A 21,832-nucleotide genomic window follows, 5' to 3' on the forward strand; every position below is an offset into this window, starting at 1 on the left:
CAGCACTGTTTGCATAATGCCCCTTGGAAGAATTAATTTTTTGTGTTGCTTCCTAATCCTGAGTTTTTCCATCTCTTTGGTCATGTTTTTGATGCAATGATTGCAGTATTGTCTGCATAGTGCACATGTGGGCTGCAGAGTTTTTCTATTACTTTGGGAGAAAGGCGAGAACTTTAGACTTGTTTCTTGTTTTAGTTGCTCTAAGTGTTCCAGCACACACCACGTTTATATTGTTTAGTCTGTAGCATAATGTACCGAGTTCCTATAATTTGAATGTAAAGTAACCTGTGAAAGTAGATGGAAATAGATGTGTTCAGTTTGCATTCAAATGCAAAAGGAAAACTATTCAAGACAAAAACCATACTACAAATTGCATACAAGCAAACCAATGCATTCCTGTTTAGTAAGGGTGATTTCAGTGCTTCTGTAACACTGCCTACCATAGCAGGGCAATTACACAGCAACTAACCACCCACCCCGAGTCCCTGTTCTGTGAGCCTAAGCATGTAATTGAAAAAGCCACAAGTACATTGAAGAGCCACCTGTTTCCTCTTAGGATTATATAAGGATGTAAATATCTCACTTCAGCAGATCTTAAGAACACATGCAAGTATTTGCTGATTCACGAACAATTTTATCTCCAAGGTTACCTGTCGTGGGGAAAGAAAAAAAAGGTGCAGAGGTTGTACTGAAACACAATCTAAAATGTTTTATAAGTGGCATGGAAACCTCAGAAACTTGACAATGGCTCTCACTTGAAGGCTTATCCTGTGCTGATCTCCAGCACAGGCATTTCCTTCCCTGGGCTTTCCTTCCCTTCTCTTCCTTACTGTGTCTGAAAAATCTATAAAGAGCGAAGCTATGTTAATGGCATGTTCCATGGTGGCTGCTGGTGCGGGGGACAATCAACTTTCATTTCTTCTTGAGCAGGCTGAGGCAAAATGGTTGCCCTCTGCACTGGGGTTGACGTGGATTTTCAATGTCAGCAGCGAAAACCTGAAGAGCGCAGCTGTTCTGAAAGGAGGACTTTGGAGACTATTTGATGCACCGGGTCTGTGCTAAAGGGCAAACTTACATTTTTGACAAATGGGACCATTATACTTTTGAATAACACTTCTGAAAAGTGCCTTTTAAAAAGCTTTGCAGTCTTTTATAACCATTTGAGATTCTAAATAGGTCAATATAAACACGTCAACTGTGATTATCGGCTGGCAAAAGCCCTGCCTGGAATGGACAAAATAACATCCAGATATGAAGCTCAGTCCTCGCTATTAAAAACAATGAGAATGGATGAAACAAAAGTTTGCTAAAAATTCAAAGGAAACAAACAGCAACTAAGGAAACTAAAAGACTGCCCATGTATTTATATAAGGAATATTAAGGTTTGTTTGAATTTCAGTGGCAAATGCAGAAATTTTTGTGGAACAGCAAGAGGTGGGCTGGGTCCGGATCAGTGAGGCAAAGACACTGCTGCTGTGTGGGTCAAACACAGAGCAGGGGGAAAAAAACATCCAAGCAAAGGAGGGCAGCCTCTTCCCTCGTGGTTTTTCACAGGTCTGTCTCATGTTAGCTCTTGGCTGATCCGGGGTTCCAGCTACCTGCAGCTGAGCACCAGCAGCTGAACTCCAGCAAGGCAGCAATCGAGCGGCACCTCCACTTCTATGCCAAAGTGCATTGCTAAAAGTGGGCCTTTCAGGAATTACCCACAACAGAGAGAATCTCACAGGACCGAAGTCTTTAATGCTTGTGGTTCTCCTCTGTATAGAGGGCTTCAGCTGCCTTTCATTGGTACGGCATGCTCATTAAAGAACCCCCTTTTTATTCCCATTTGATTAGTATTGCAGTTTTGGACAATGAAATGAAAGTTTTGATATGAAAGCGGACTTACTAATGAATGAGAGTGATTTCCCTCTGTCTTCACTAAGCCATGGGTGGATCTCTGTGAGTCTTTGGTACTGCAGTAGCTGAGGCAGAATCCTCAGCTCTTGCATGGTCGAGGGACTGGGAGGGGAGCAAATCCCCACAAATAGCCAGTGTATATTCCTATTGCTTCTGTTGCAGCAGCAGGATTTTCCCAAACTGACTGACCTTTTACAAGAACGTCAGTTGAAACAGAAATATCAAGTTACAGCAGTCTTCATGTCAGGATAAGTTGGAAGCTTCCAAGCGTGAAGGAGAATGGCTGTCTCTAATAAAGTGATTTTGGATTCCTTCATCCATGTATTTATTGTATCTGTGGGCCAAGGTTTTTTTTCCTGCTCAACTTCAAGGATATTTTTTCCTCCTGAATATAGGTAGAAATCGAAATCCATTTGAATGTTCCCTTTTCTCATGTCGTGCTTACTTGATGAATAGCAGACCTAAGATTTTTTTTTAGTATTATCAAGTACTCTACTGAAAACTTCTAGGGAAAAAAATAGGAGAGGATTTTTTACTTTAGGTCCTATTCCAAGAATGGGACTTGTTCGTTAGAGCTTCAGGCTCTGCCCATGCAGCCCACATGTATGCCTCCTCCTGTACTGTGCTGTGCACCTAACTCAGGGTGGTGGTTTTCATTTCCTTTGAAACATTAGGCATAAACACATGGAAAAAAAAAGTCAGTTATGGACTTTCTGTCAAATATGTTAGATCTTATACACCTCTCATCAAAGTAGAGACATAAAATTTCATAATTCCTTTCACAACACTGTGTATTGTGGACAAAAATAGCCAGGACTGCTTTTTCAGAGTACAGTCTGATCCAAAATACAGCAGCTGTCTTCCCATGAAAACTCTTCATATTAGCATACCGGAATAGTTTTCATCACCATTGTTTACTGTCCAAATTCTGTAGATCTTTATGCATATATAATGATTACTTGCGTCATAAAATCCATTCCACTTGTGAATCAGGCCTCAACTGCTGAGCAATACATTTGATCGGCTTTGGGGTCATCTGCCATTTGTTACTGATGATTGTAAATCATCAAAATTGCAATTTTGGGATTACCATTTTGGAAGCCTGTCACTTTCATACGTAATTCAGGATATTGTTCCATAGCATTCCCAGCTTCTAAGATGGAGACGAGCACACACAGAGTGGAGCAGCCTTTGGCACGTGGCCATTTCAGATGGGAGCGGTGGGATGCAAGCTCCACTTCTCAGGTTCCCACCCACCCTTCCTGATCAGCAGACCAGGATTAACTGACAAGGCTGGCTTTTTATCACAATGAAGTGTAGGGCTGGCAATGCCAAAGAAGTATTCTTATGTAAAGGCTGGTATTTCAGCTGATGAGTTAAGTAAGACTGATTTATGGTTATTTCTACCTGAGTATTAATTTCTGCTTCTTTTAGAAGCACCAGACATGTTCTGTCCACTGCTGCTGAATGCAGCTTTATTTCACGTCTCAAAGCCATCTCCTAGGAAGTTGGATTTGTCACATCTTGGATAGGAGGATTATCTTCACAAGAATATTAACCCTGTAGCCGAATTTTTATTTTTAATTTCTGGTTCTTTCCTCATACATTACTTGTTTTCTGGCTGGCTGTTTGACTACACATTTACAGCATACCCTATACTTTTTTTGCTCTTTAGTGCAATTGCCTGCTGGTTTTGGAGATGTCCTCAAGCTAGTGTTAAACTACCTGTTGGAAGCGTGGCCCAGAAGAGGATGGGATTCAGCAGGAGTTCATAGTCCAGTATTTACTGAGTTTGTGCAGTAGGCTTTGCAGCATATATGGAGTTTCAGTAGCTACACTGCTAATGATGCTCAAACCATCAATTTTAAAGCTAGGTTGGATACATACTTACAAGCAAGCAGGTAAGCATGGTTAATAGATGACAAGTGTGTTGCTTTGTCCTAGACAGACAAAAGAAATTTTATCTAGAGATCAAAATCTTATTCTTAGAGGAAGAAACAGATTCAGTAATTTGCTATGAGATGAGCCTGTGCTTTGAGGAGCTCTGCATCGATAGTGTGATGCGTTATGAGAGGAGGTTCTTCCTTGCTCTGTGGTTTCCCCAGAAGATTGCCAGTGCCTGTTGCAGTGTCAGTGCTGCTGTTTCATACTGCTTTGCTTTGGCTATAAATGAAGCAATAGTATTAATTGACATGTTTTATGCAGGGCATGAGAAAGAGGATTTTATATGTAACAGCAATATTCCTTGCATCTCATCTGGCGCAATGACGTTTTCTGTTTGTAGGGCTGGAGTTTTATCTTTTGACATTAAGAAGTTCCTAGTTTTATAAAGCTGAGGTGTAAAGGGCCTGAAGCCCCTAACTTTGATGCCTTTAAAGAACTTGGCTAGATGGTAGACCCTGCACAGTGAAAAGGTTATTGCTTTGCTTCCTTTTCTGAGACTGACACCCTGGGAGCTGTCGCTGGATGCATTGCCTCTGTACTGAGACTGGCTGCAAGTGGATGTGTTATTCAAACAGACTCTGATGAATTTATTCCAATCAAGTGCAAGTCTCGTTGCAGTAATACTTTTGACAAAAATTGAAGTTACAAATTTGAACTGCTATGAGTTGGTACAGAAATCTCCTTATACAGCTTCCTGTATAATAACGCTGAACTTTTTTTGGTGTACTTTTGTGGCAGTTGCTATGGAAGTATATAAAGAGATTAATACTGTATGGGTAATCTCTAACTTAGAAACTGTTCTTAGGATTTTTAAAATCTTGTTCATTAACCCTTATACGGCCATCTGGTTTCCTATTATATACATCTAGCTGGAATCACCTTTACTGTACCCAGGCACTGTAGACTTTGGTACAAAGTACAGCATGAGAATGAAGAAGCACACGGAAAAGTGTTCAGAAAAAGTGAAAAGGCAGTACAGTGATTTTCTTCATTTATTTGTATACACGATGTCAGTTTTGAGCTCAAGTTCAATTGTAACTATAATCCTTCTTAATATACACTTTCTTACATTGATAATCCCATCATAGTTACTGTGTGAGAAAGCAGCACTTTTGTTTTTTTCCAGCAGGTCGATGCCTGGCACAGTTATTTAAAGAAACTCAGCCTGAGCCTCTTCTGTGCCAAAATAATTGCAGACAACACCAAGCTGGGGGGAAGTATCGATCCACCAGAGGGCAGGAAGGTGATGCAGAGGGACCTGGACAGGTTGGGTTGATGGGCTGAGGCCACGGGATGAGGTTCAACATGGCTAAGTACCAGGTCCTGCACTTGGGCCACAACAACCCCATGCAGAGCTACAGGCTCGGGGCAGAATGGCTGGAAGGTTGTGCAGAAGAAAAGGATCTGGGGGTGCTGCCTGATGCTCGCCTCAACATGAGCCAGCAGTGTGCCCAAGTGGCCAAGAAGGCCAGCAGCACCCTGGCTTGTGTCAGGAATAGTGCAGCCCGCAGGAGCAGGGAGGTGATCGGCCCCTGTACTCTGCTCTGGTGAGGCCCCACCTCGAGTGCTGTGTTCAGTTTTGGGCCCCTCACTACAAGAATATCGAGGCCCTGGAGTGTGTCCAGAGAAGGGCTACGAGGCTGGTGAGGGGCCTGGGACACAAGTCCTGTGAGGAGCAGCTGAGGGAACTGGGGTTGTTCAGTCAGGAGAAGAAGAGGCTCAGGGGAGACCTCGTTGCTCTCTGCAACTGCCTGAAAGGAAGCTGTGGGGAGCTGGGGGTCAGCCTCTTCCCACAGGTAACCAGTGATAGGACTAGAGAATGGCCTCAAGTTGTGCCAGGGGAGGTTCAGGTTGGAAATGAGGAGACATTTCTGCTCAGAAAGAGCAGTCAGGCACTGGGACGGGTTGCCCAGGGAGGTGGTGGAGTCACCGTCCCTGGGGGTGTTCAAGGGAAGGCTGGACGTGGTGCCTGGGGACATGGCTTAGTGGTGACATTGGTGGTAGGGGGATGGTTGGACCAGATGATGTTGGAGATCTTTTCCAACCTCAGTGATTCTAGGATTCTAATGGCAATGGTTGTCTTTCCAGCAAAACACGTAAACCTCAGTTCCCATTTAAATGGCTGTCTTAGGTCAGATATTTCCTTGTTGCTGTATATGGTGCTTGGGAACCTCTGTGTTTCATTTTTGGGTTTTGCAGAGAATTTCACCCAGCGTTATCACAAATCTCTGCAAACACAAAGAGTGGTGTTCTAATATGGAATAATTAGAAAGTAGTTTGTGCAAAAGGCCCGAGCTTTGAATGAATGGATCTGCTACAAATTGTGCCTTCCTTCAAGGTGTTTTCTCATTTATTTTTTTTTAATATTTTCAGTGTGATTCATCTAACTGGAAAGGGTCTCTTAGACTAACAAGTCTCATTGCCTTATTTTGCTACTCATTATGATGCAGAATCTTTTTTTCTCTGTACAATTACTGAGGTCTGCTTTAAAACCTGATAGATTTTTCTTAGCTACATTTTAATCAGAAGGTTATTTCCCTTGCCATTTGCTAATACAGAGAGTATTTTTTAATGCTCTATTGGTTACTACTGGCCCATCATTATAAAAGGAAATATGAAAATAATGGTAGGTGACTTTTTCCCCATCAGCTATCGTCACTCTTATGCAGATCCAGGTCACAAGATTATTTAGTTGTCTGCTTTTAGACAAGATGCTGCACCAGCAGTGGTTGCTCTGGATTAAATGCTTATCAGACCAGCTCAGAGGTTGCGTGAAAGAAATAAAATCTGCAACTGTTGATACTGATTGATCTTATATACCGTCTGTCCTTCACATTGAAGGTACCACCACTACTGTCTGGCAGCAGGGAAAAAAAAATATCTCTTTGATTTGAGTGGAGTTGCTGGCAGGTAAAAACAAACAGAAGATATTAACGCAAATGCCACCCTGGAAATGAAGGGCAGTAAGATTCATGGTAAATTTTTGGAGATTTCCTGCTGAGTTCATTCCTTTTTGTATTTGAAAGCCATCAAAGCATGCAAAGTATTCAGATGAATGTGAGTTGTCTTACGAATATGTTAAATATGCAGTGCTGGGATAATGGGATGTGAGCCAGGACGGAAGGGACTCATAGCCTCTAATGTTATTTCAGCACTGAAGTCAGGATCTGCCATGCCATGTGTGTGAGTCAGCCGGCGTACAAGGATACTCCAGAGCAGAATTTCTGACTGTCGAAGCTATGGGTTGCCTATTTTGCATATTGATTCATGCATGTATTTGAAAACTTAGCTGAGAATGAGCATGACATCAAAAATACAGATGCAGACTGTGCCTGTAGACAAACTGCAGCTGGCAAATGCTGTGTTTGTCCTTGTGTTTGGTGTGTACCCAACTAGCGAGCTAGCGTTCAGGCACCGAGCAGCATCCTGGGCAATACTTGCAGGGCAGAGCAAAACCCAGCCCTTGGTCTACTACAGGAAAAAAAAGGCCAAACAACCTAAACTAAAATGCTCTGCAATTCATCATCCCATGGGGCAGGTGCACATAGTCTGTTGCTTCTTATTTCACCAAAAAAACTATTTTAAGTGTTTCAGTTCCAATGTAAAGTTATTCCACGCTTTACTGTTTTCTGCTACTTTCTATTCACATAACTTCTGAGTAAAATAATTCCCTTCGGCTGATTGATTCAGGAATTTGACTGTCGCATTCAAGGCATGACATTTGAAAACGCATACTAATGGACTTTAAATGTGTTGCTGCAAGTTCTCAAGTGATTTTTCTTTAATGTAGAGGTGGAGCACTAATATCTCTTTGGGTAAAATCTATTGCCCCTAGAAACAATATTTTAAAGTTCAGTAATATTCATGACTTCCTTCCCCTTGTAATTGCATCACTAAAAGAAAAGCAATGTGCTTTACATTCCAACTTTTTCTGAAATAGCTTTGCAGGGACCTCATTGTACAGCAGCCTGTTGTAAAAAGACAAAACACCTCAGCAGATGAGTAGCTCAACTGCAATAAAAATCCATCTGCAGTGTTTGGGACCTCCTGTGTTCCATTTCTACCTGGTCTCACATTGCCTTTCTGGTCCAGTCTATCGCTAAATGTGCTTCTTCTGTGAATTCAGGGAGCGCTCTTCTCTTACCTGTGTAGGCAAGCACACAGTCTGCTTTAAGAGCCGTTAGGAGCCAAGTCACAGTGCTGAACTATGGGTATCTGAAATGGATAGTACCTCTGTACCTCTTACAGCTAAGGAAACAATTACTCCTCAAAAGTGTAAGTTGGGAAGTGTATTTTTTACATTCACAATTTTATTGCACTCCTGCCTTTAACAAAATGTATGTTCATGCAGTCAGGGCTATGTGGTTGCTAGTAAGGTCATCCGTCTGATGAGTTTTACAGTTGAGGGTTGTGATCACCAAGGGTACCATTTGCAAGTTGAACTATGGTGCTAATGTCCCTGCCGCATAAAACACAGCAACTGTTCCGCTGGTTCATTATAAAGTCATCCTTGTGGAGTTTTAACTTCAGAGCATGCGGCTTTTCATATTTGAAGACCTTAAGCCAGTTTCACCTGATGGCCGCGGAGCAACGCTCGCTTCATGCGGATGGAGAGGAGCACTGTTCAGTTCCTCCTACGTGTGCCTCTCAAACGAGACAGCGAGATCCCGATTCCATTTGCTGCGCTGGTCCTGATGTGTGTAGCAAAACAAAAATGACAAGGGACTGTGTCCCATGGTGAGAACAGAGGGTTGGCAATTATAAAAATCTAATTTTTTTTCATGCAAACAGAGCATGAAAAGCTTTTAGTGAAGAATGAATGCAGACCAGCAAAATGGCATTTTCATGGTCTCTTGACCACCACCATGCTTAAAGCTCTTTAATGGTACTACAAGTTAGTAGTGGAAATTTTATGCTGTGTTTGTATTTATAAGTGGTGATAAACTACTAATCATATCAACAATTAGCAAGAGGCTCACCTGGTGAAGGGAGCTGTGGTCAGGTGGCTTCTGCAGGCTGTCATTTGCTTTATGGAAAAGATAGGAGCTTCTGCCAGAATAATTAAGAGAGAATGTAGATGGGTTATATGTCTGATGCAGTTACCCTCCACTGTTGCTCTCAGAGGGCTCTCTTGAAAATCGGATCTGTAATGGATATTATGCAGATTTGAAAGAAAAATTGAAACATGCGACTTTTTCTATCCGCTTTTGATGTTACATTCAGCTGCTTTCATCTCTGAGGATAAAAGTAATTGAACAATAATCCCAGAGAAAGTAAAATACACAAATCAATAAACTGCTCTCACAGGAGAATTTTATTTTGATGAGTATACTGGTACCTAACACTTCCCCGAGCTGTTAGGTTTCCATTAGGTGGTCTTGTACTATTTAATACTGCTAGCGGTGTCTGCATTAGAGAACACAGACAATGAATAAGGCAGATACACTGAGCATCAGAAAACAAGAACAGCTTTTTACCTGCTGTGATTGACCTCCTAAATTTTAATTTGGTGCTGAGGGCTGGCCATTGTCTTTTTATTTTTGTGTTCTTTTGGGAAGTATAATGAAGGCAAGGGTTAGTGTTTCCATTAGATGTAGTGGTAATGAATGTAGGCAGTCGTTAGGCAAGCCTTTTGTGCCGAGCGTTTTCATGTCTCCACTGTGATGTGCAGAGGAATTTTGGTCCTTTGTAGTCTGTTTCTCTGCAGTGTTTTCCACTGATCTTGAGCCTTACATTATTTTCCATCTAATAGTCTTGATTTTTTTTTTAACAATTTCATATGTGTTCTTCGGCAAATATTGTGAAAGCCTCCTGTTCTGTGTGAGGTGCTGTGATAGGCACGTAGAGAAAGGGAATCCGTGCCCCAGGATCTTAGCCTCAATATGAAAACCAGCTGAACGTTACCCTTGCGTATACAACCTTAACTATGTTATTATGTGCACAAGGAGAGTTTGCCTGAGAATACAGATTAATCTAGACGTGATGCAAAGAGGAAACGCCAGGACGGGCTGGGGGTGCAGCAGGCAGCAGTGTCTGTGGCCTGAAGCTTCTTGTGGTCCGTTGTAAGGACCGTCTCGTTAGGGCCTGTCAGATTGTGTTATGGGGGCTGAGATGTTAGAAGTACAAAACCTGCAGCGTGGTGAATGCTTTGGAAATCTTTAACCATTTCCATAGCCATTATTCAGTTTTTAAGCCTGAGCTTACATCTTCCAGAGGAAGCAGTTGATCCATCTCTAAGGCTGACCTTTCACTGCATTTTGTGGTGTGGTTTGCTTGGTTGGCTCTTTTTATTATTTTTTTTTTCTCCTATCAACTTGAAAGCCTAGCACAATCAATCTGTGTAATTAAATTAGATGAAATGGCAAAATAAATAAATAAATATATAAATATATATATAGCCCATTTATATGCAGGAGAAGGTTCCCAGATGGTAATAGCTAAATTTTCAGAAGACTTCAGTTTCTCTGAGTTGCTCTTGGCTTGTCCAGGGTCAAGCCCAGGATTGGAAGTGAAAGGATCCTTAGGCCTCTAGAGGAAAAGATGTCCCCTGCTGTGCTTGTTCGGTCTGCAGGAGAAATCTGCTGGAGCTGAACTCTACACTGGAGAGTTGGCAGAGGGGAAATTGGGAGGTGGCTTTAAAGAAGAATTGGGAGAAGAGGGTAGGAAAGTAGATGTTTGCGTAGGGCAGCTGGGCATGGGGAGTGCGAGCTGGGACCTCTGCTGAGGATGGAAGAGGAATGCATGAAGGAGGTCTGAGACTAAGACCCAGTCACTGGTGGGGATCAGGCTGATACCCTCGTACTGAAGGGTTTAGATGAGCTCTTTGTGTGTGTCCCGATAACTTAGGTGCTTAAAAATCTCAGGCCCACCCCAGGCACGGTACATATGCACGAATAATAAACGTTCACATTGCGCATGCAACCCTAATACCAGCTGGTCCCAACAACTGATTGCTTCACTTTGTAGCTGTAATGCTCCTGGAGATTGAGCTTCACAGGAGGTTTTCTGAAGATTAATGGGGAAGAGAAAGTGGTTGCATCTGTAAGTCTTGAGAGAGTGGAGCTGAGTGGATGCCAGTTGGAGATCCCTGACATTTCTAATATTCTGCTGCTTGAGATGAATTATAACCATCTAGGGAGCAAATGCTAATGCCTATCTGGTAGGAATATTGTTATTTTAATAGTAAAGCAGTAACTATTTTTTTTCTCTGCCCTTCTTTATTACCCTCTGCTCTGAAGAGAAGGAAATCATTAACAGCTGGAGGACAACCAACCATCAAAGTGATTTTTTTCTGCACTTGTTTTAGGTAGGAGTATTAGAGGAAAAAAGAAATTAGGAACACATTCTGTTCTGTATATTAATTCAAGGCTACATGAAATGAACAAAAAGGGTGTCTCACCATAAATGCTGCTACAGCTAGCAGACCTGTGATGCCAAGCTGTGGCAGTGGTTATTGGAATGTTTCAGTGACATATTAACAGATCTTTTCTTAGAAACTTAGCTTCCTTAACACACTTTCAGCAAATGGATTTCCAATAAGAATCTACATCCTTTCTCCTCTTTCCATTTCAAAATAAACTCTTTCAGGGCACAGTGGTGTATTTGTGTGGAAATGGCTTTGCTGAGAAATTGAAAGGCAGGATCTGGATCAGTTCCCTGCACGAGCTTTGCAATATCCCTGAAAAGTGTTGTGATCTGTATTTGGCGCCCAGAGCATTGCTTAAGCTAGTGAGGGGAAAACTAATCTCTTGCGCTTTCATTTGGCAGCACTGTCTCATAGACTGATCCTAATGGGGTGGAAATGAGCTCAGCTGCCTAATTCTGTTAAAAACATAGGCTTTTTTTAACACATGAATGCTCATCTACTTCCTTCAAGCCTTGTTGTTAAAGCCATGGCAGCAAAGAATCAAGCCATAGTTGCCGAAAACAAAACACGCTGCTTTTTTTTCCACTTCGGTTCTTTCTTTTGTATGCAGTAAGAAATGGCAAGTGCAAGAGCTTCATTCACCCAGAAGAGAAAAAAAAAAAAAAAGAATAAAAGAAAACACTTTAAAGTATAAAGATCTTGATGTGGACAAATGAGCCTTGCCCTCATTTTTAGGGCATGACTAACTAACTTGCTCATTAGCATTGTAACCTTCAATGGTGCCCCAAACGTTTCACCACCTACGTTTCGGAACCCAAAGAGAGGGCAGTGTGCCCCCAGAACCAGATGCAGGTCCTTGTACTCTGGCCTCGTGGGATCCACGTGCAAGCCACCAGTCTCCCCCTGTCTTACAGTGCTGTGTATCTGAGTGGCTGGATGTAGCAGCACAGCTCTTTGGTCATGGTGAAGCTCATTTTCTGCTGCTGGAGGACCGATTGCCTGCTACTGCCAATGAGATGAAGAAAGTAAGCAGAGCCGTAAATCTGCCCCTGCATTTCCATTGGGCTGTAGATGAGGACATGGCCAGTGTCTGTCATACAGACAGTCCATTTTATGCCTCTGTACCTCTAGGTCCATTAGGGTTGACCTTCCTTCATTAAATCCGAGGCTCAGATTTCTAGTTCCAAGAGAAATGCACTAGTATAGGACTTTGTAGAGAAGCTTAAAAACTGAACACCAACATCCTCTGCAGGGCTCTCAAATCTTCATTACATCCTTCACCTTTTCCCTTCTAAAGACTGCAGAAAGTTTCCTTGTGGCAGCCTGGTTTCATTCTCTGAGCCAGCCATAAACAGCATGGGTAAATGCTCCCAGCATGGAATTGGCCGTGTGGAGGGACGATGTGTGCACACGTGTAGGTGTGCACAAGTTCATGCGATGCTGTCCCCTGTAAGTGCCCTCCATGACAATGAAATAAACTCTGCTAATACCCTTGTAAAACTACAGCCAGCTGCTAATCGCTTGCTTTGCTATGTGGATGAGCTCAGAAGAGTTTTAAAGGATGTGTCCCAGCCTGCACAGCAAATAAGGATTAAGAAAGGGAAGTTAACAGCTTTCTGTTATAAAATAGTATCGAGCAGAAAAAAAAAAAAAAGCAGTAATTTTATATTTGAATTTTATATTTGTTGGACATCAATACTCTTTTTTTTTTTTTTTTTTTTTTTTTTTTCTTTTTGTGCTTTTGCTTTTAACAATAAGGCAGTCTGAAGTTTCCCTAGGGCATCCTCCCAGATAAAGTCAGCTCTGCTGTGAGCCTGGAGGAGAGCTCACCCACTCGGTAGCCTTCCTGAAGGAGCAGAGCAGCACCTTGACTGCTGCAGACTCACACCTCTTGCAGCATGGAGCACGAAGGAGTGGATGAGCTCTGGGCATGGCTGACAGCAGGAACCTCTAGCAGTGCAGTGGTGCCCTGCAGCAGCAGGGGGGTTACAGGTATTGGGAACAAGTTGGAATTGTTTAGAACTGAGTCACTTCTGGGTTATTAATCCCGTTTCATCAAAAAAAAAAAGATATTTTGGGCAAAAAGAAAGACTTGGATTACAATGAAACTTTAAAAAGAGAGTGTTGGGGATATTAACAAGGCTGCTGTAATCCTGACACAAAGGCCTGCATGTTCCGATTACACTAAGAGCCCTACCTGCATTAGAAGCTCTCTCTTAATAGGCTTGACAGTGTTCCTAAAGAGCTAGTTTATCTGTATTTCCTCGTGCATAATGTCTGCACTGAAATTCTGTGAGTTTTTTTTAGTGGTACACCGATGAGATATAAACGGTGGTAAAGTAGTGCTGGTCCTGCCCCTTGCACTCTGCTCTCCTGGAGCTTTTCTCTCGCTTCTTCCCAGGACTCCTCCTTTCACGAGAGATTTGCTTGCTTCTTGGCTGTAAAGATGAAAAAAGGCAGAAAGAGCAGTGATCCTGGTTCTCTGTGCCGTTTGAGAGCTGTGGTTGTGCTGAAAGCAGATGAACTATTGGTGGAAAAAGTCCCACAGGCAAAAATCTGATCAACCCTGTTCTAAAATGTGTCTGGCTGCTGTGATTCTGGCAATTACCTGGAGAAGTTGCATATTGATGCTACTGCCTAATGACATCCCAATGAGTTGACAAAGCTGAGTTAAGTGCTTGGAGCCAATTGTAAAGCAAGTGAGGGGACATTTGCCGTTTGTAACTCAGTGCTGGATAATTGGCACCTACAGAAAGATGCTGGAAGAGGTTTTTCTTCTGCCCCTCTTGTGAGCAGGTGTTGAAGCACAGCTGGATTTTTGCTGATGCACTGTAACAAGTCTGGCTCATTAACTGAAGCCGAAAATCCAGAAAAAATGGGAATGGCTTCCTGCTTGGGGACATGGACATCTTTGAATTTCTATTCTAGGGCCAGATAAGCTTAAGGAGGAAGTTATTCTGCTTTATTTTTTGTGTAAGTTAAAAGTGCAACAGTATCCTAGGAAATGGGCAATTATTGGGCTAAATACGGTGCATTGATTTTGTTCAGAGCAAACTTTTATCTTTCTTCCACCATCCCAACGTGTATCTATAGCATTTTGAAATGAACATTTGTTCAAATATGTACATTCACATAAGAGTTAACCATCCATGGCATTAATGGCATTGCATTGCTGACTTCAACACTCTAGTGTAAGGAAGACATGAGCATGAAATTAGAATTAAACAGCTGGCCATAAATTGCATTTAGACCCTCTATGAAAATAGGTTTCTGAAATACTTTGCAACCAGTACGCAGCTGCAGGAATTTAGAAGTCTCCTGGTCCTAGTTAAAGGAGCAACTGGGGGAAGAAACTGGTTGACATCTCTGGATACCATCTCTGACATCTCTTACACTAGCTGAATATCCAACCACCCACTCCTGAGGACTTCTTCATCTAGCCTTATTTTTACAGTTGTGACATGATCTACTTGCCTAAGTAATTACCCAATCTTGGCATTCTTAGCAATTGACAAAAATATTGTGTTTTTTTTTTCTGTCAATATGGTATGCTGTAGAGAGAAAATCCCTTTAGATATCATCAAGTACAGGGAAGTCAGCTAGTCCTTATCATATAGAGATTCCTCAAATCTGCCTGCCCATTGCTGGTGAAAAAGGGAGTTGCTGCTTCTCTTGAATCTCGAGAAAACTGGACAAGCCCCAAGTGGCTCAGAGCAATTAAGGTATTTCACAGCCCACACAGACCCCATGCTTCACAAGCTGATAGCTCCTTCTACTAGACTGACAAGTGGAAATGGAAAAATATTTTCCATGGCTTTTGTTTGTCTTTGAAAGGCTTCCAAAAGGATGGAGAGAATTTCTCTTGCAGATTGCACGGGCATAAAAGGAAGCTGCAGTTACAAATGTGAGGAAGCCTATCTGCAGGAGCAATGCCTCTCCCTCCTCTCTACAGAATAATTCAGCGGACTGTGTAGAGGAAACCTCTCAAATATTTGCTTACCCACTATTTTGATTACCTTATTTATTTTTATGGAGATAATTTATTTTTTTTGTCAGAAACTAGCTTTTATATATTATTGCAATCTTTTCCACTTACTCCATTTGAAGCTAACAGCAGAAATGCACACAGAAAGAGGTAATAAAAATAAATGCACATGTGTGTTAATAAAATAGCTAAAATAAATATTTTATTTATACATAATAAAATAAACAGATTTGTGGGGAAAAAAGCATTTTATTGTGCTTGCCAAAAAAGTGGTTTACCTGCTTTGTAATTTCACTTTCATTAGCATATTTAATTATGCTTTTGTATTTAATCATCAGAATGCTCAGTAATGTACGTTTTGTTCCCAGCCATGGAATACCACCACTAAGTGTATCCATGATAGATGTTTTTAATAAAATCAGTAATTACCCTTTATTGTTGCTTTAAATGATTATTTTTAAGTTTGTTAGGCAACAATAGTTTTAGGTACAAGAAGAAGAAAGCTTTCTCTTCACCATTTCAAACTCTAATGAAAAATTCCATTTAAACAGATGCTAATAAACCTCTTTTTTTTGTTGTTTTTTTTTTTTTTTTTTTTTTTTTCTTTTTTACAAAAGGTAGTGCTTAATTATCTTGAAGTTGTGTACAAGTGGAGTTATGAAGGCTTAGCTGTGGGTGCGGGTTAGAGCAAGCACTGGTGGTGCTGGGGTAGGCTCTGAGTCGCCCGCTGGTGCTTTGGACCTGGGTCTGCAAGTATGGGAGGTGTCTTTGGGAACAGGTTGGAAGGTCTCAGACTTCTCAAAAAGATGGATCTAGGTTCAGTTTAAGGGTCATTTTTTTTTGTTATTTTGGTCTTGTTTTGTTGAACAATCTCTATCTATTGAGATTAAAAGATGTTTATGGGTTTTGTAACCCATGAAATAAGTTTCCTTTTCAAAAAAAAAAAAAGGAAATGTTGGGTTTCTTTTGATGCAGAATTCAAAGTAAAATTTGCAACTGAAACAAAAGCAGATCAATAAAAAAATGTAGAAAATGTCCTGTGAACTGAAGTGAAATGCTCATGTTAACTGTTGCGAGAGCTCAGTCCCTAGCTTATCTAAGCATGTACTCCATTATCTAACTTATTTATTTCTTTTACAACAGCTTCAGCTGTGTGACTGTGCTCCTTCTATGTGTCTCAGAGAATTCTATCAAATGGCCTATTTTAGTTCATCAGTGTAATGACGCCTATTTCTTTGTGTGTGGCTTGGGGTTTAGGTGATTGGAGATATCTCAACAAGCAGGTTGTTCTGTGGCCGTGTTGTTGTTTTAGTCACATTTGCTTTTTCTTCTTTTCTCTGTTGGGAGTCTTGAAGATGTTGGAAGTCTGTGATTCTAGGATTCTTCTCTCAGAATACGCAAGAACGTGCATTTCTCTATAATCACCTTCAGCTTTGTCTGCACTGTCTTTTGAGCAATGACACCCAAACCGGTTTTAAAAAAAAAGTTTCAAATTTTAGGGAAATTTTCTTTATGCAAAAAAGGGCAAAGCTAAAGCATTTTTGTGGTATTGGCAGACTAGGGAACTCTGCTTAATCAGTGTTTTTATCTGTCGTGTCTGAAAAGGCATTTAGACCGCATTCAGGCTAGGAAGGCGTTGAAATATGATGAGCAGCATCTGAATGAGTTGTGACGCTCAGCACAGGATCTCTGTCACAAAAAGACATGCTGCACTTCAGGAATGCACAGAGTTGTCCGATGTTCTGAAATGTCCCCGTGTAGGACATTGATAAGGAGGGCATTTATAGAGAACTCATCTGTCAGCGTGTCTTTGAAGAGATGAACAGCACTCACGGTGGAGTTGGCTGTTTTATCCTGAGCCATCACACAATTGAATTGGATATTTAAGGCATAGCAGCTGAATGCTTTTGCTTTGTTTTATCTCGCTATGTTATTTTGCTGGTAGGTATGTTTCCTAAGGCTTGCTTCATCCTATGGAATTTTAAAGAGGAAGATGAGAAATAGGAGATAAAGGTGAGATAGAGAGTGCCTGGAATGGAATCATTGTCAGACATATTACTGTTTGGTTTTCTATCTGCAGAACGAGAACAATGTCTTTGTAAAACAGGTAGGAATCTACAAAGGGAAGCATCCTGTTTACTGATGCACTGATGATCAGAATTGTGATGCTGTTGCATGGAAAGTAGGCACTGCCACAACTCCTTGGGGTGACTGACGATGAGCTCAGGTGTGGGTGTGTTGCGTGGAAGGCAGGAATTGGACTTGCACGCATTTTCCTTCTCTGCTTTCTCAGAAAACATCAGTTAGGACTCTGGGAAAGCTGCGACGCCTGTCGTGCTTGTCTTTCTTCCCTTTGTGCATTCTCAGTCTCTGTAACCCACTGTGGGGAAACAGAATTCAATCAGTGGACACCTGCACTGCTAATGAACTCTGCCTCGTGCTCTCTGTAGGGTCAGCAGACATGGGCGATGGGGCCTCAGAGCAGTACGGACATCTTCCACTCAATGTCGTGTCTGTACTGACAGGAACAATTTCTTGCAATTAGGCTCCTGCAGCAGGTAGTTAACCTGAGGGGCAGCAGCTGATTGTCTCTGTTTAACTTCACTGCTCAGCCTTAGCTCCACGTTCAAACCCTGGTGCTTTGCTGTTCCTTCCTTTCCTTGCTGTTCTGCCCTGCATGGCGGGGTATGAAGCAGAGACAATTGTTATTAATAACCTAAATCAACCTTTGCCTTTTCCACACCTCACCTTGAGCAAGGCAACTACAGCGAACAAAATGAGATCTGTAAAACTCAATAAGAAAATTATAAAACCGGTCATAAAAGTCAACTTTCTGTGAAATGCTGATAGTAGGAGGTGCAGACCCTGAACATTGCAGGTTGCTGTTGGGTCAAAACCCTCTGCTTGCATGGACTGAGGACTTGGAGCACACCTGAAGGACCTGTTGGGAGAGTTCGTGTCCATCCTGGCCACGTGCCCATCACCACCAGTTCAGAAGGGTTCCTGGCCTGCAAAGTGCTGCAGCCCACCAAAGCAATGATAGATATTGAAGCATTGCTGAGAGATGTGGTATTAACAAATGCTGTTCAGTCCTTGGTTTTGATGTAATTATTAGTTCAACCAGGCTGAAATGAAAATACAATGTTTGCACAGTGAAATCCCAGAGAGTACATGTATGATTTCTTTGCATGGATTCAAGACTAGTGTTAATACATCAGTGACAGCTGGTCCATTGCTGCTGCCTGCTAAGCATTTCCATGGGTTGTCCAAGGTCTCAGGACAGTTAGAAACTTCAATCTATGCAGGTTACTCAGATGTCTTAATATGTAGGATCCCTAACTGTTCAAATTGGGTCAGTTTGTTTGTCTTGCTTTGGTAGGGTTTTTTTTGCAGCTGAAGTTTGGGTTTTTTTTTGAAGGTAGGGTGTTGTTTTTTTTTGCAGCTGAAGTTTGAGATCTATATTAGCAGTGTCTCTTAAACTAACCAAGTAATAATTTTTAGGTTTCTCCTTGCTTTATTGTGAAGCTCTAATTCCAAGAATACAGAAATGGAGCAGTTCATCCAGCCTTCAGATGCTTACAGTAGTAGAGGATTATATGGAATGGAATAGTTCAGTTCAGAGGGACCTGCAAAGGTCATCGAGTCCAACTGTACCTGACTACTTCAGGGCTAACTAAAAATCAAAGCAAATTATGGAGAGCATTGTACAAATGCCTCTTGAGCACTGAAAAGCATGGGACACCACTTATCTAGGAAGCCCGTTCCTTTCCAGTGTTTGACCACCCTCACAGTGGACAAACTTTTTGCACAGAAACTTTTTGCTAATGTCCTGTCTGAAGCCCTCCTAGTGCAGCTCTGTGCCTTACAGCACGTGCCTTCCAGCCCTTTCACCAGTGCTGTTGGCCTCCTCTGGACATGTTGAAGTACTTGAACATGCTATTTTTACCTTGTGGAGCCCAGAATTGCATGCAATATTCAATGTGAGGCTGCACTAATGTTAAATATACGGAGAAAATGACCTCTTTTGTTAACTATGCTGTGTTTTATGCACCCCAAAATGTCGTTTGTTCCCTTAGCTGCCAGGGCACGCTGCTGGCTCATATGATTCCTGCTGTCACCAGCACCCACAGGGCTTTTCTGCAGAGCTGTCAACTCTTAAACATGTTTAGTTTTCTTCTTTGTTTTGGGGAAAATAAGTGATTATATGAAAAATAGTTGATGTTATACAGTAGATTCCCAGGGGAGGTACTACAGACATTTGAAATTAAGATTGAAACAGAAAATATATACTTTTACAGTACAGAAGGACTTTAATAGAGAATGTAGTAGAACCACCATCCTTTAAAAACAATACAAAATCACATCTATGAAAATGAGTTTCAAGGACTTATGTTGGAATGTGTGACCACAGGAAAACATTTTCAAAGTTATATAGTTTGTTTTCAGAAAAAGGTGATTGAAAGTGAGAGAAGGAAGTCAGAGTGAACATAAAGCTCTGTAGGTCTTGCTTCAATTTGTTTATTTAATTCAGTCTCATTTCTTTCTCACTGAACCTAACGTTTAAATAGTTTTGACTTATTTATTCATTCCCCTTTGTTCAAGAATCTGTAAGGCCATTAAATGGCAAATCTTGACACCTGCTCTTGAAAACTTCTGAGGCTATGGGTATTTCTGAGATGTGCACCCCATTCCTCTTTTCGTGACATCATCCCAATCTCTTCCCACCCCGCCGGACTGATGAATCTCACATTTTAAGCATACACGTGCAGGATGTTCTGTGTTTGTGTAGGGGGGTCTCTGGGCTGTCTGTGAAATCTGTAGTTTAGCTTCTTGCTTTGTAACTCTAACCCATCTGCTGTTTATAGGCAGGTTACTGTAATGAAAGTCTCAGGGTATATCTTAGCGCATTTAGAGTAATATTTTGAGCTATAATTAGAAACTGGTCAAAATGAACCAGCCTGTGCAACTAAGTTTTATGTAAGAAAAGGAAGGGCAAATGTGAACAAGGTGAGATAACTGAGAAATTCAGGTAATCATCCATAGCGCAGGTTTTGGACATAGAGCTTGATGAAGTGATGCTGAATCAGTCACTCCTTACCCTTAGAGTCCTTACGTTCCTTAGAGTCGACACATCTGACATCAATAAACCGAACACCCTCTCATTACCCATTCATTCTATAACATGACTGACTTAAATAAAATAACTGTAATTTAAAAAACGCTGTAACATTAACATGGAGGTTAATTGCAATCTTCAGCTGCACCATTGTTGTGGCACGAAATGTTTCTGCTGCGTCTCAGCCCCACTCTGGTGTGGAGCCTGAGGTTGATTACGTCGGAAAGTTCTGAAGGACGAGCATCTGCATCTGGTTTTGGTTTTCTTTCAACACATCTTAAAGCATCTTGTGCTTACTCGTACGGTTTTAGAGGCTGAAAGCTGTCATAGAGCCATTCTTTGGTTCACCTTAATTATGTATATGAGCCATCTACAGAAATGCTCTTTCTGTGGTTTTAGAGTAAAGGGATGATTATCACCTATGCAGAATGTGGGTATGTATGTGCATACGAGCTTTCTAATTTTAATATATATATGTATTTGACACAAAGCACTAAAGATCCTCATTTAAGTGTTCTCTGTATGCTTGGGGAATGACATGACTTATGTGGAATACTAAACCAGTCACTACCTTTAGACCCCTGGTTCTATAATAACCATACTAACCCTAAAGTGGCTGCACGTATGTGTATCTGAATAAATACCCAGAATAACGTTCAATTCAGAAGTAGCTGTTTCCCATTGACAGTTACTGTGCTAATCACTAGGGTGTGTTTTTTTTTATAATTTTTTTATTTTAGAAGTAACATGGAATATACTGGCTGTTACAGTATGCTTTCTGCCCATGCATTAGTAGGTTAAAGTCAGTGTGACTGGTGTGTGCTTTACTTTCAAGAATTACAAGAAGGCTTCTTCTCTACTTTGAATATCTTCCAGAGAAGTGTAACTGGTTTTTAGGAGTCCATATGACTTGTTTTGTTTCCATTAAAATGTTCTCTCATGATTTCAACTTATGAGAGGAACAGAACTGGAGAAGTGGGAGAAACACTAAATTGTGCTATAAATCAAGAAACTGTGAAATTATGTATTTTCTAATTACCTTGCTTAGATATATATTGATCAAAAAAGCAAACGAGCTGTACAAGCTGAAGAAATGTCAGATAAACTGTGACATGTGTAGTATTATTACCATCTGACATATCTCAAACACTGATTTTACTAACTCATCCTTCATTCTTTATATCTGCATGTCTAGCGATGCGTGCATTTATATTTTATGTAAAGGGCAGAGTCTGTAGTCAGAGCGTTTGAGTTATGCTGTTAAAAATAAATTAAGGAACAGCAGGTGAAAATGATTCTTACACATGAATATTCAAACTTTACCTCAGACAGATACTGTAGAAAGAATAATAAAGAGCAATGAAACTTTGTTGAGGCCAAGGCATTGATATGCTCTGAAATAAAACTTTTATTGGCACGAGGCTGAGATGACTCAGAAAGCTCACGGAAGGAGGGGCACGGCCTGCTCGTAGGCCCCAATGCTGAAGTGTTTAGGGGTGCCTGCCAGGAGCTGAAAACTGGA

At 41.3% G+C, this 21,832-nt stretch overlaps 1 protein-coding gene across 12 annotated transcripts in view; it reads left to right on the forward strand.

The window, feature by feature from the left end:
* Positions 1-21,832, forward strand: part of PTPRT (protein tyrosine phosphatase receptor type T) — a 564,167-nt gene that overhangs the window by 386,082 nt on the left and 156,253 nt on the right. The gene's annotated exons all lie outside the window — the stretch shown is intronic.

Source organism: Anas acuta, chromosome 16 (assembly GCF_963932015.1).
Source record: "Anas acuta chromosome 16, bAnaAcu1.1, whole genome shotgun sequence".
Lineage (NCBI taxonomy): Eukaryota > Metazoa > Chordata > Aves > Anseriformes > Anatidae > Anas > Anas acuta.